General features: G+C 43.6%; 2 long non-coding RNA genes across 3 annotated transcripts in view; one reads left to right on the forward strand and one right to left on the reverse strand.

Annotated features, from left to right (window-relative positions):
• The window catches only part of LOC123971726, a 31193-nt gene extending 23008 nt beyond the window's left edge, over positions 1 to 8185 (forward strand). For both annotated transcript variants that reach the window (XR_006825265.1, XR_006825264.1), the window contains 3 exons: positions 5305 to 5433; positions 6342 to 8056; positions 8131 to 8185. This is a non-coding gene — a long non-coding RNA (uncharacterized LOC123971726). The remainder of the gene's footprint in view (positions 1 to 5304; positions 5434 to 6341; positions 8057 to 8130) is intronic.
• Positions 3428 to 4577, reverse strand: LOC123971727. The gene is made up of 3 exons (XR_006825266.1): positions 4540 to 4577; positions 3716 to 3982; positions 3428 to 3519 (listed from the first exon to the last, which is right to left on the reverse strand). It is a non-coding gene; the product is annotated as an uncharacterized LOC123971727 (long non-coding RNA).
• Positions 8186 to 15480: the final 7295 nt, after the last annotated feature.

The following is a 15480-nucleotide window of genomic DNA, read 5'->3' on the forward strand; positions in this document are numbered from 1 at the left end:
ACAAAGCTCTTAATGGTCAGGCAACATCTTATCTTAAAGAGCTCATAGTACCTTACTACCCCACCAGAGCACTGCGCTCCCAGAATGCAGGGTTACTTGTGGTTCCTAGAGTCTCCAAAAGTAGACTAGGAGCCAGAGCGTTCAGCTATCAAGCTCCTCTCCTGTGGAACCAGGTTCCAGTTTGGGTTCAGGAGGCAGACACCATCTCCACATTTAAGAGTAGGCTTAAGACTTTCCTCCTTGATAAAGCTTATAGTTAGTGTCGGGTCGGAAATAAGGACCGTCCGGGCCAGTGGAAGACCTGGTCCCTACCCTAACCAACGTAATAAACTCAATAAAATTACTCTATTAGATCTCTTCTTTAGTCAAAAACTGGGTAGTCAAAAACTTCACTGGAGACGGTCAAGAGTCGGTGCAAAAGAGTTTATTCCAATAAAGGACAGATAAACCCGAGCAACATCCCTGCAGGTCTCAGGATGGAACCGAGTTGGTGGTCAGCGAACATCGCCTTATATTCACCTTAAGCTCCACCTTATCTCCTCCTTCCAGGTGGGCGTTACACCTTAACTCTACCTATAGTGTTCGCTGACCACTCCTCCCCTTTGGTGAATCTCTTATCCTCTACTGCCATCTAATGACCTTTTTCTTGTACTGTTTTACCAAATTAACCCTTTCATTAATGTTACAATTTTACCTATTATTACATGTAATTATTGTTACCATTTATCTTTCTTTATATTTTTTTACATTACTGGATTAGAAATTCACCAATATGTTTCAACTTCAGTCTCACCGTATTTTTTAAAAAGTTATACAGGCATAGTTTGACACCATTAAATCTCAAACACTTACAATCATATTTTTTAAAAGAATTAATAAGGAATAACATATTTGATACATGCATAACATGATTCAATGAACAAGTACATGATTCAACAATGCCAACCATGAGGGTGCTGTGTCTCATACAAGTTTAGTTTCGGCCGTGCAAAGCCTGGTTTCATGCAGTACCTGGCCTTACCCTGCAGTACCAGGCGCCATAAATCACAATGTGTCATGATCTCATTCTTGGCCTCAGTTCGCCATGATCTCAGGCCTGCCGTACGTGACTAGCAGGTGCCTTGCTTCCATTGTGTAGGTTACGGTTGGCTAGGTTTTGCCTGCACGGCCTGACCAGCTGTTCTGCTCATGTTGGCATATTGAAAAGGCACATGTTCATAAACACACAGAGTATAAGAATAAAATATGAGTTGGTACATACTCATTAAACACTCAGTAGTTAAACTTTACACTAAAAGAATAACAGCAGCGGTCAACACCTTTACCCTGTGAGACCACAGTCATTCTTCCAGTGCCTACACTACAAAACACTTCTAAGTAATTATAACATATTGTAAACCAACAAAGTGTATAAATGTAGAAAAAGAACCTAACAAACAATCTAGGAATTAGGAATTATTCAACAAGTTTAGTGACATTTCCGACTCCTAACTTGTTTACTATGTTTTATTGTCATCTATTGGACTAAAAACAGGAATGACCAGCCTCACATGTGACTGAATAGAAGACGATAAATGATGTAAAACGTGTTTCTTGCAGACAGACTCCCTGATTCTCTGACTTTAATTGTCTCCATAATAAAAGTTGATGGGAGAAGTAAAACCATTCTAATAGCCTAAATGAAGAAAGTTGTGTGTGGGGCTTTTGTTGTTCAGACCTACAGTGAACTCAGATGTTATTTTATTTTATTAGAATTTATATTTTTTCATAAAAAAAAATCAAATATAGCCTTAGACTTTGCAGTGATACACTCGGGTTTAATGTTATCTGTGGTGATGCATCAGATCAGTCCAATCAGCTGCAGCGTCCAATCACTGTAACAGCTAACAGTAAGGGGGCATGTCGGTCAGTAAGACTTCCACGAAGGATGCACTGGTGTATCCTCGCTCATAGCTTCTCAGAGATCGCTCCTCGATTCTCATTCCTTGCTCCTCGGAGTGCAAATAAGAGCTTTGGGACAGCCGAACAACTTCCGGTTTGAGAGAGGAAACGACAAATAAGAAACTTGAGAAGCACCCATGGGCTTCACAGGGGGCTTCAGTACCATTAACTTTAGTGGGGTCTTTCAACTAAATAAGGTTGTCTGTTGAATTGCCCGATTACAATTAAGATATTGTGTCACACCAGAGGACATGGTTTTCAGTGACAAAATGTATCAAGCTCCTACGCTTTTAGAAATATACAACACATTTTACGCTAAAGGTACCCTTCAGCTTCCGTATGAAACGCTCCCATTTGCTACGTTGCAGCAACACAAGGGAGGCTAACCCTAACTGTAGCTGTAGGGTTAGCCGGTCAACATGCATAAAGTCAGTGACTTAGGTTTAGGTACTAACATTTCTGATGCTTGTGGTAAGGGTAGGGGCTTCGGGGGGCTGTCAACACCTTTATCACGAACGTAGCTAGCTAACTAGCACTACTGTACGGGACACCACGGAGCCTAACGTAGACTCACTGTATTCCGGACATCACGGTATTCTGGACTTGACCTTTTCCCGCAAATTCTATAAATAAACACTTCCAGGTCATGGCATCTATAAATATCCGTGTCATCTTTGCCTCCTCCTCTTTCGATTCCGACCACCCCTTTGCTTCCAGAGCCAGTCGTTTCAAAGAAATCGAGTTTCTAACGTACACCAATGACTATTCAGAAAATGGCGAGGGGAGGGTTTTCCGGCAGGACAAAGGGAAGAGGGGAGAGGCGCACCTCCGCAGCGAACGGCTCTTAAAACATGTTCGCCCACCAGAAAATGACAAAAAAACATTCTTATTGTCTTATAGAATAATTATGAGTTACAATTAGCAAATATTTGGACTTTTAAGGGATATACACGTTCAATGAGGCACTTTGTCTGACATGAATTTGAGCGGCAGCGGCGCATCACTGCACACTCATTGATAAAACACCAAGTTAAATCAACGTTAATGTTAAATGCTGTTTTAACGGTCATTTCAACACATCTGTGTAATTTCACGTTATCTGGTTACCTTTAAGACAGCACGCATTGTAATAACATGCAATTTAACAACATTTCAAGCCATTAAGTTACTTATTATAACGTTAAGCCATATAAGTAATAATCATAATTTCTATAACATTAAGTTATTTGTGGACCCAATAAAAAATGAATCTAGACTTCATTTTATAAAAGGAACTTTTAATAAGAAAAACATGAACATCAACAAAAAACTATATACAAAAACTATACACTCTCCCTTGTGTGTCCTGGTCTCTCTCCCGGCTTCTCTCCCCGCCTGTTAAAAAGAAAAACATTAATAATGCTTTAAAAACACTTAAAGCCATAAGTATAAGAACTCACGAAAGCAGCCGGAAGACTCTGGTCAACCTGGAGACGGGGTTGAGCGTCAACTGGTGGGTCCGCTTCAAAGCTCGCCACCCAGAGCTAACCACCCGAACACCGGACTCCCTTGACAGGGCCAGGGTCCTTGCTGCCACACCTGAGGAAATAGATCACTTTTTCATATTACTTTTAAAATTATTAACCTCCTCCATGGCAGCCGCTGCGCCCTCCTCTGCTGTTCCCACCTGCTCTACTTCACCTGTCTGCCCTACTTGCAATAGGAGTACAAAAAATTACTTGGTGGAAACTGGCCTCATTCCACAATATTTAGCAGACATCCTGGTCACACCCACCTTTGGCCAGAAAGCAGAAGGGATACGGCGTCGGGTGCCACTGCAAGCCCGAGCGCCTGCAATGGACGATGGCACTGCAATGGATTGAATGAGCACATTCAAATGCTTAAGACTGTGCTATTTGTAAAAACACCTTGCCACCAGGGTCCAACGCAGAGGTGGATGACTGGATCCAGTGCGACCTCTGCCAGCTGTGGTTCCACATGGCGTGTGTGGACGCAGACACTGTCCCTGACGGAGAGTGGCTGTGTCACAAGTGTGGTGTCACTATATAAATAGATAGATGGATATAGGTAAATAGATAGGTATAGATATATATAGATAGATATAATAAATAGTTTCAAATAAAATGTAAAATAGTTTATACACACACACATTATTATTATCCATCATCATCTTCATACATTCACACAACACAAATTTCTATATGTACATATCAGTCATAAATTGTTATTGTTAAAATTAAGTTATGTGTTAATGGGTTAATTTAATGTTATCTGTGTTCATTCTGTTTGTTTTTTAACGTTAAATTAAATTAAATGTGTTCAATAATTCACCAAATTGGCGGGAGCAGTATTTCTAGCTATAACAATATACTAAGGTGATTTAAAATTCTTAAATATAAAGTTAACATTAGAATAAAATGTTATCGACGTCAGTTTTCAGTTGCGCACAGCCATTTTGGACTAAATGTGCTTCACATGGCAGTCGTTGATTAAAAGAGTGTATAGACGCTTATAAATAATAAATATACAACATATGAAGATTAATATCATTATTTCACCAAATGTATGTGTTTTATATTAGAAATGACTCCTTCTTACCTGTCCGAAACACAGTGAGTAGAAATTTTCAGCCGTCCGGAACACCGTGAGTCCTCACTGTAATCCGACAGTGCTTCTCCCGGCAGTTTTTTCAAGATTTCTCCAAAATGATTAGTCCAAAATGTGTCAATCAAACTTTGGAACGCGTGGAAGGCATGTCCCCAGAGACAGATAAGCCAATCATGTTGATCTTTCCGTGGATTGATATCTTATGGGACTTGTACTGTGCAAAGTGTCTGGAACACTGTGAGTATACGTTATCATAGAGAGGTAAAATAACTACTATTTGTCACTCTTTCTCAAATCGTCGGTATATGACGTCCTGAGACAGGCTCCAAATATACAACACATGGATGAAATAAATTTGTTTTTTGTTGTTGTTGCTCACTGAAGACATTTGGGTTTAAGATCAAAAGATGAGTATGAGACAAGAGTTCAGAATTTCAGCTTTAATTCCTGGTATTATCCTGGTATTATATCACCGTTTGTATTAGACCACCTTCTCTACAGCCTTCTCTACGATTTGAGTAATGTTATTGTTAAAGGTGACTTGAATGAGCACATTCAAATGCTTAAGACAGTTGATACATGAAACATCCATTTTTAGCAGCGTCATCACACTCTTGGTCTTTATCAATGTTCACATAAAAAATGCCAAAATACATTTTTGAGATATTTAAAGCAATTGCACTTTTGAGGGTACTGTCCTAAATCTGTTTATACTTGTGGTGCAACACATATTTACATAGATTCTGCCCTTTTCAGACATTTGTACAGGGGAAGCTATGGCTACATCTTCAAATACCCCCCTCCCATAAGATGATGATCTGTGGATATTTCTCCAGAGCCGAGGGATTCCTGAGGAAAAATATTCAGAAAATGCAGCAAGATCATGTAGGTGACAGCATATTCATTCCTGCAATATTTAAATTTTAATTGTTTTACATTTTACTGAATATCAGCAGATTCTACAAGTATCAGATCAAAATCATTATAAATTGTAGCCCTATCACATTTGGTGCCAGTGCTCCTAATTTCTTTTTGATGTCAAGCACCCCTGCCTCTCCCAAAAATGCATTCATGTCTGCCCAATTCCAGCCCTATAAAATAAGTTTATAGGTATCATTTGGAGTAAATTCACTCTATATTTTGGTCTCTAACCTACATAAACAAGTAACAGTAGTTAGAGTGTAACCTGCAGTAGCATCACCTTTATACATTCAGGCAAAGTGCTGACTTATGTTTGAAATAATAAATAAATACACAAAATAAAATATTGTGACCTTACAATCACTGCTTTCCGTTTTGTTGTGATGGAGTAAAAGAAGCCAGCACAGGCCTTGGCTGGGAGATGAAGTATGGAATCAATATGGAATAGCAATATTAAGGAGTATGTAATAGCAGTTATATATGGGAGAAGTGCTTTTCTTGTAATTAAGGTAAATGGTTATATAATTAAAGAGGAATATATGAAAGTATTCAATACCCTGCTTTATTTTGATGAACAAGGATTTTCACTATTAATAAACTGTATTTTCAGCACAGTCACTCAAACTTCATTGTTATGGTTACAAAGAGTTTTTTTAAACAGCAGTTTTTGTTTTAAATTACTTAATATTTTAGCTCCATTTCATTCCCATGTGAAAAAAAGAGATAAGCAAGTGAAGAAAACTAGAAATAAATTGCTGATTTGTAGCTACTGCTAAAAATTGTATTTTCACTCATACTGTATAGTCATATAGCCATCTCTTAGATTTAAGATAACTAATGTGTCTTACTGTATTGTTTTGTTTTCATTGCAGATTGACAGCTCAGTAGTTGGAGAAATAGATGATGCCACTATGACTGCTTAAATTCCAGCATATGGCAATAGGACTGCTACAAGGCGTTTCTCTAAGGAAAAACAGAGAAAAGGTGGCCGTGATCTAAAAAGATTGTCCTTATTGGAAAAACTTAAAAGAAAGATGGGCACATTGGTAAGCAATAAAGACACAGATCAAGATTCTGAGGAGGAGCATTCTATGCAGCCAACAAAGATGCATCTGAGAAGTAATAAAAGGGCCTTGAAGATGAAGGAAAATAGAACTAGGATGGATACGCGACAAGAAACAAGTGAGAAAACACAATGGTGAAGGAACCAGAGTTCATGATATTTCCAAGAAAGCCACAAAATGATTTTAAAGTTGCAAAAAAGCTATTTTTCCCCAAGGACAAATTGAGAACAAGAAAGTGGGAAGAGTTCAGTCACAACTTAGTTGACTTTCAGGAAGCATACCTTGATGAGGGTGTTAGTGAGAGCTCTGTAAGACACATAAATTGGGGATTTTAAGATTTTACTTGTTTACAGAGCACCTGACTGTTACATTCCTCCGGATGGCAAGTCCAGGGGTAGGAGGAGCAACAATGTTTAAAATAAAACCGGGACAAAAGAGGACAGGAAGTCTGGATAACTTGCAAGCCAAAAATTATATTTATTATAATGTTGACAGAAACAAGTGTACAACTAGTCCTCACTTCAGTCTCCACTGAAGAGGTTAAACCAGACACATGGTTCTGGACTCACGGAAAACCAAGCTGCTGTTCAACCCACTGGTTGAAAGGTCTGCCACTGTCTGCTGGTCTGGCTGGTTGGCAGCGATCTGCTTACTGGAGTTTAGTTCCCTTTCACAGGGAACTCAACACTGCATCGTTGAAAATGACTCTATGGGGAAGCTCCTCGAGCGCCTGCCTCTGAAGTATGAATGAAACTAATCCAATCCTAATTGGTGTCGTGCCGTGGCGCATCATGTGACGGCATACCCGGCATAAAAGGACGCCGGCACACACATACAACAGCTTTTCGCTCTTCAGCAAGCGCTCTCTGTGAAACTGTCCTCTTCTCTGGTGAGCTGTCTGTCGTGAGACTTTTTTGAATGGCGAGGTGAGAAACAGCGATACACTCAGTGTGTGTACCCCTGCCCTAGATATATCACGGGTAGGGACACACATCAGGAGCGCAGAACGCACAGGCGGCTCTCGAGGGAGCTGTGACGGACTCCCTCTCAGAGTGCTGCGCTCTCGCCGGGCCGTGTTTGGAGAAGATGGCCAGGCTCGCGATCCCCGCTGCTTGGGTCCCACGGCCGTTGAGGCGGCACGACGGCTGCAATCGTGGGGATCGCAAAGGGATCTTGTGGATGTGAACGAGGCTTCTGAGGCACTTCCTCGTTCATCGTTCGGATGATTTGCGGCTTCCTCTGCCCACGGCGACCACCCGATGCTCAAGCTGTCCGCTTCTGAGGAGGTGGACGTGCTCAGCATTGGCAGCGAGGAACGTGAGCCTTGTTCACCGACTCTGGTTCCCGCTTATGATGAGCTGGTGGAGGTTGTGGCCAGGCTCAACATCAGCTGGCCGCACACTCGGCAGGCTGATCCTTCTCTGAGCAAGCTGGACATTAGGTTCCAGCAGTGCCGGTCCCGACCGCAGCGACGGGGCTTGCCGTTTTTCCCAGATCTTCATGACGAGATCTCCAGATCCTGGGTGAGGCCCCACTCTTTTCGCATTTCATTACCTACATTGTACAATTATAGTAATTCAATTCAATTTTTCTGCAGGTGACCCGCAGCCACAGATCCAGACTCCACAGCTCCAGAGCCAGAAAACCTGCAGGAAGTGATAGGAGGAGAGAGGAGAGGGACGAGAAAACACAAGACTACCAGAAAGGGGAGAAGTTGTGTTAGTAACATGCAATAATGGGATGAGGTTGCATACAGAGGGAGAGAAAGTAGAGGAGAGAGGAGCTCAGTGCATCATAGGAAATCCCCCGGCAGTCTAGGCCTATAGCAGCATAACTAAGGGATGGTTCAGGACTCACCTGAGCCAGCCCTAACTATAAGCTTTATCAAAGAGGAAAGTCTTAAGCCTACTCTTAAATGTGCTGGGTGCGAGACAGTTGGGTTATGGCAAGATGCTGCCGATGGAGGAAGCTTTAGCAAGCTATCTTTCTCCCGAGGCAGCGTCTTCACTCAAAGCCAGGGGGTCGGGAACAGTGCTCGAAACTCGCCCGAGGCCGGTCTCAAGAGGCTGGTTCCCTTAGTGGATTTTGCAGATGCATGGCAACGTCTTCCAAACATTTCACTGTGGGTCCTGAATATAATGAGGCGTGGATACAGACTGCAGTTCGGTCACCGACCCCCAAAGTTTGCTGTGGTGGTGCCGACTACAGTGGTTCCAGAACAGGCTCAGGTTATGGAACAGGAAGTACAGGCTCTGCTGGTAAAAGGGGCCATAGAACGTGGTCCCCTGCCACACTGGGAGTCTGGGTTTTACAGACAGTACTTTATAGTTCCAAAGAAGGACGGCGGGCGGAGGCCCATTTTAGACCTGAGGCAGTAGAATCGTGCCCTGAGAGGTTTCAGGTTCCAGATGCTCACTATTCCCATCATCGTGAATCAAATCAGATCCGGGGATTGGTTTGTCACGATAGATCTTAAAGACGCCTATTTTCATGTCTCCGTCCTTCAATGTCACAGGAGGTTCCTGAGGTTCGCGTTTGGGGGCGAAGTGTACCAGTATCGGGTTCTTCCGTTCGGCCTAGCACTCTGTCCCCGCACGTTCACCAAATGTATGGATGCAGCTCTGGCTCCTCTGAGGCTTCAGGGCATCTGCATTCTGAATTATATTGATGAATGGCTTATATTAGCCCAGTCTCGAGAAATGGCGGTTCGGCATAGAGATGTCGTCTTTGGCCACATTCAGAGTCTGGGGTTGAGACTCAACACAAAAAACAGCATGTTGGTACCGGCCCAGAAGACTACTTTTCTGGGCGTGGTGTGGGATTCGGTTACAATGCAGGCACGTATGTTTCCCGCACGTGTCGAGTCCATCCTGACCGTGGTGTCCGGGATGAAGCTAGGCCTGGCCGTCACTGTAAAGAGCTTTCAAAGGCTGCTGGGCCTCATGGCAGCGGTGTCCAGCATCGTACCTCTGGGCCTTCTGCACATGAGGCCCCTTCAGTGGTGGCTGAAAACCAAGGGGTTTTCGCCGCGGGGAAATCCGTTCTGTGTAATCAGGGTCACGCACAGATGCTTTCGGTCCCTATTACTGTGGAAGAAGCCTTGGTTCCTGTCCCAGGGGCCGGTGTTAGGAGCGTTGTGTCGCCGGAAAGCTGTTTCAACCGACGCCTCCCTCACCAACTGGGGTGCTGTCATGGACGGATGCTTTGTCCAGGGTCTGTGGCAGGATCATCATCACTTTTGGCATATAAATTGCCTGGAGATGTTGGCTGTGTTCAGGGCTCTGAGGAGCTTCCTCCCAGACATCAACGGCTGTCACGTCCTGATACATTCGGACAATACATCGGTGGTAGCTTATCTGAACCAACAAGGGGGACTCAGGTCGCACCCTCTATCAGACTCTCAGACTGGCGCACCGGATTATTCTCTGGTCCCAGGGGAAACTGGTGTCTATCAGAGCAATGTATGTCCCGGGGGTTCGGAATCTGGGAGCAGACATCCTGTCTAGGTATGGGCTGAGGCCCGGGGAATGGTGACTTCACCCGGAGGGTGTGGGGTTTATACAGCAGAGGTTTGGACCACTGCAGGTGTACCTGTTTGCGTCCCGAGAGACATCTCACTGTCGCTTCTGGTTCTCCCAGAACCAGCCCTGCTGGGGTTGGATGCCATGGTACAGGCCTGGCCGAGGCTTCGCCTGTATGCCTTCCCCCCAGATTGCTCTGCTCCCGGGGGTCCTGGAGAGGGTCTGTCAGGAGGGCATCAGTCTTCTTCTGGTAGCCCCGTTGTGGCCGGTATGTATGGAGTATGGGCCGGAGTATGGTTTTCAGGCATAATTTCACTCCTGATAGCTCCGCCGTGGCAGATTCCTCTGAGTAGGGGTCTGTTGTCTCAGGCGGAGGGCACAATATTCCACCCTCGCCTGGAGCTGTGGAAACTGTGGGTCTGGCCCCTGAGGGGGCCCAGTACCTAGATGCTGGTCTATCAGCAGGGGTGATTAAAACCATACTTAGCTCTAGGGCTCCATCCACTAGGAGATTATATGGCTTCAAGTGGAACGTGTTTTCGACTTGGTGTAGGGAAGGTGAGTTGGACCCAGTGAACTGCCCGGTGGCTTCAGCTTCTCCAAGATTGGTTCTCTGCGGGTCTCTCCCCTACCACGCTTAAGGTGTACCTGGCAGCCATTGCGGCTTTCCATGCACCGCTGAGCGACGGGCCTTTGGGGAGACACCAACTGGTCATACGTTTTCTCCGTGGTGCGTGGAGGATGAGACCGACGACCCGGTCCAGGGTTCCCTCCTGGGACCTGGCAGTGCTTCTCGAAAGGCTGTCCTTGGTCATTGGATCGTTCAGGTGATTTCCTCGGCCTACAAGGTGCGCGGTTTGCCCCCACCTTTGGCCGTCAGGGCCCATTCTACTAGGGGCATGGCGTCCTCTTGTGCCCTCCACTTGGGGGTGCCCCTCCGGGAGATCTGTGAGACGGTTGGTTGGGCTATTCCACACACCTTTATCAGGTTTTATAGTCTGCACCTCCCTAGTTCGCCTGGTGCACGAGTGCTTGCGTCCTGACTGGGCCCTGGGGTCAGTTTCACCCTGGGCAGGTCTTTCCATAGAGTCGTTTTCAACGACGCAGTGTTGACTTCCCTGCGAAAGGGAACGTCTCAGGTTACGTCTGTAAGGGTCATAACACTGACAAATGGAGTTGAAGTGGTCACAGAAATGGCAGATGCAGGGAGGCTAAATGAGTGACAGAAAAACACAACAAAAGATAATGATCAGCTGGCACAGAAAAGACATGACAGTGACCAGCTGACACACACCATAGAAGCTTTTGTCCCTACATCTTTGTTTGATACATCAGAGGTCATTTTTGGCCCTTTGCGAGGTGGACCATTTTTAGATGATCTTGATGACACAATCTTACATGGGCCTATAGAAGAGGCACAGATGTATGAGAAGATGTATGAGAATCTTAAACCATCAACCCGAAAGGTATGAAAGTTGATCACGGCCTCTCCAGCTACTCTAGCAGAGAACCAAAGTTTGCGATCAGTACATCAGGGGATTGGATGAAATAGACCTCCAGAAGATGTTGAGATTCATGACAGGGTCTGATGTCACCTGTGTTAAAGAAATTCAAGTCATATTCACCCCTTTGGAAGGGTTTTCATGGCGGCCTATTGTACATACTTGTAGCCCAAATTTAGAGCTGCAATCAACTTACAACAGCTATCCTGACCTCCGAGCTAAAATGGAGACTATACTGTCCTGCAACTTCTATTCAATGGACATTGCATAGGAGTGTCTTACACACACACACACACTCTTCCCTCTTGCCCAGTTATAGCCTCATCAGTGCAATCTGTTTAGCTTTAGATATAGTGTGTGAATGTGAGCTAGAGCACATAGGGGAAGTAATTAGCTCAGAAGGTGTATTATGAGCGCAAGGTGATATATATTATATATATTTTTTTATTTTATTGTTTATTTAATTTAATTCAAAACTTTAATCCAGACTCATGGTCCAAATCTTATCCACAAACGCACATGCATACACACATACATACCTACATGTAAAAAAACACCATAGTAAATCATGGTTAGAAAAATTAAAAGTATCAAATTATTTAAAACGACAATCATTGTTCTACCGGGAAACAATTATACCAGTGTTATCACATACGGGATGGGTAGCGTGTAGTACTTAGCCGTATGTTAGTTTATTTCATTTTGTGACCCATTAAGCCGGCACATGAATTTAAACATTAGGTTTCTTAAAAGAGCATGAAAGGTCCTTACTCCTGCAGCCACAAACATCTCTATTCTCATTGCATCATTATATACTACTTTGAGTTTCAGTAGACTTGACTTTCTATAAATTGACCAGTAAGTAAGTAAAATTTTATGTTTTTCATTTTCAGTTTTATCCAGAATGTCATTTCCAAACTTACTGTGGAAACATGTTTACAGGCTGATGAACATTTTATTGATGGATGAAAGACTAAATATATCCAGCCCATAGAAACACATGACAAGATACAACAAGTTTAATTTATTGATGTTTATATAGGACCATTCAAATGTTATTTAGGTTGCCCTGCTTGCAGTGGGCCCAAAGTGTGTCAAATCACATTTGGTCATGCTGAATAGTTCCACCATTTTGACAATGGCAAATTTGCAACATTTCATATGCAGTTGCTGTTATTACCAGACTTTAACTGTCTGTAGAAACATATTTAGTGGCTAATGAACATTTTGTTAATATACTTTAAGGTCCATTTAACCAAAAAAACAAATATAAGCCTTTTACACAATGCATATATATTTATATATGTAGCTCCCACTGGAGCAATGCATACTGTAACGCTGCGACATTCTCAATTTCATTCATTTCCCACATTGTCGCTTGTCTTCCCGTTAAGGCTCTCCAGTCTCCCAAACCCAGCTTGTGACCCAAAGTGAATTTACAAAATTTATTCATCCACTGAGCTCCTTCATTTGGAGGATCATCTTTTCTAAAATGCAATTCATGTCAGTGAAAGAGAATGGTGTGTACACCTCTCCGGTACCTGGTCCTTCATACTATATTTGGATGTGATCTGAGGAAACTGTGATGCAGATGTGCTCCTCCACACCTGTGTGTACTCCGGTTCTGCTAGTAAGTTCCTCATTATGCCTTCTTCCTCCTTTATCTGCTCTTCCAGTTTCTTCCTAGTAAGCAGATTATATGCTACCTCACTCAATCTGTCTCCACCTGTATTCTTCCTCGTCCTTTGTAACGTCCCTTTTATTTTAACTTCATCTTCTACTATGTCTGATCCTTCTCTCTCTTATCTTTCCCCACTCCTGATGCCAATTGACTACGTGCCTGTTCCCACTGTTGCTGTATTGTCTGCCTCAGCGGGCCACAAACTATTTTTTCACATTCTCTATCAAATTCACCCTCCATGTTCACTACGTCTGTCTCTCCACCGCTGACTACCCTACACTATTGCACCGACACTGCTCTCAATATCTCTAAAACTACACGAAACCCCTATTATTCCTTTATACACAGTGTACATTTACTTTTAATAAATATTTAAACCACACTACACATTAAACATTCAACAATCATACTCAGCAATATCATAAACACAGAAGTACATTCACTCCACACTGCACATTTATATCACAAACAATTTGAACAATGTAAATAGTTTTTCACTTGTAATTTGTCGCATGCCCTGCGATGGACTGGCGACCTGTCCAGGGTGTACCCCGCCCATCCCAGCTGACGATGTCAACATGCTGTTGTGCAAATGGAATAGACAACAGGTGGAAATTATAGGCAATTAGCAAGACACCCCCAATAAAGGAGTGGTTCTGCAGTTGATGACCACAGAACACTTCTCAGTTCCTATGCTTCCTGGCTGATGTTTTGGTCACTTTTGAATGCTGGCGGTGCTTTCACTCTAGTGGTAGCATGAGACGGAGTCTACAACCCACACAAGTGGCTCAGGTAGTGCAGCTCATCCAAGATGGCACATCAATACAAGCTTTGGCAAGAAGGTTTGCTGTGTCTGTCAGCGTAGTGTCCAGTGCATGGAGGCGCTACCTGGAGACAGGCCAGTACATCAGGAGACGTGGAGGAGGCCGTAGGAGGGCAACAACCCAGCAGCCGGACCGCTACCTCCGCCTTTGTGCAAGGAGGAGCAGGAGGAGCTCTGCCAGAGCCCTGCAAAATGACCTCCAGCAGGCCACAAATGTGCATGTGTCTGCTCAAACGGTCAGAAACAGACTCCATGAGGGTGGTATGAGGGCCCGACGTCCACAGGTGGGGGTTGTGCTTACAGCCCAACACCGTGCAGGACGTTTGGCATTTGCCAGAGAACACCAAGATTGGCAAATTCGCCACTGGCGCCCTGTGCTCTTCACAGATGAAAGCAGGTTCACACTGAGCACATGTGACAGACGTCAGAGTCTGGAGACGCCGTGGAGAATGTTCTGCTGCCTGAAACATCCTCCAGCATGACCGGTTTGGCGGTGGGTAATGGTGTGGGGTGGCATTTCTTTGGGAGGCCACACAGCCCTCCATGTGCTCGCCAGAGGTAGCCTGACTGCCATTAGGTACCGAGATGAGATCCTCAGACCCCTTGAGACCATATGCTGGTGCGGTTGGCCCTGGGTTCCCCCTAATGCAAGACAATGCTAGACCTCATGTGGCTGGAGTGTGTCAGCAGTTCCTGCAAGAGGAAGGCATTGATGCTATGGACCATTGATGCCTGTTCCCCAGATCTGAACCCAATTGAGCACATCTGGGACATCATGTCTTGCTCCATCCACCAACGCCACGTTGCACCACAGACTGTCCAGGAGTTGGAGGATGCTTTAGTCCAGGTCTGGGAGGAGATCCCTCAGGAGACCATCCGCCACCTCATCAGGATCATGCCCAGGCGTTGTAGGGAGGTCATACAGGCACGTGGAGGCCACACACACTACTGAACTTCATTCTGACTTGTTTTAAGGACATTACATCAAAGTTGGATCGGCCTGTAGTGTGGTTTTCCACTTTGATTTTGAGTGTGACTCAAAATCCAGACCTCCTTGGGTTGATAAATTGGATTTTTATTGATAATTTTTGGAGTATTAATTAAATTAAATTAAATTAATTAAAAGGAGTATTTAATGAGATTATTTCATTCATTCAGATCTAGGATGTGTTATTTTAGTGTTCCCTTTATTTTTTTGAGCTGTGTTTGTGTGTGTGTGTGTGTGTGTGTGTGTGTGTGTGTGTGTATATATATATATATATATATATATATATATATATATATATATATATATATATATATATATATATATATATATATATATATATATGTATGTATATATGTATATATGTATATATATGTATATATATGTATATATATGTATATATATATATATATATATATGTATATATGTATATAT

The sequence above is a fragment of the Micropterus dolomieu genome, linkage group LG05 (assembly GCF_021292245.1).
Source record: "Micropterus dolomieu isolate WLL.071019.BEF.003 ecotype Adirondacks linkage group LG05, ASM2129224v1, whole genome shotgun sequence".
In the NCBI taxonomy this organism is placed as follows: Eukaryota; Metazoa; Chordata; class Actinopteri; order Centrarchiformes; family Centrarchidae; genus Micropterus; species Micropterus dolomieu.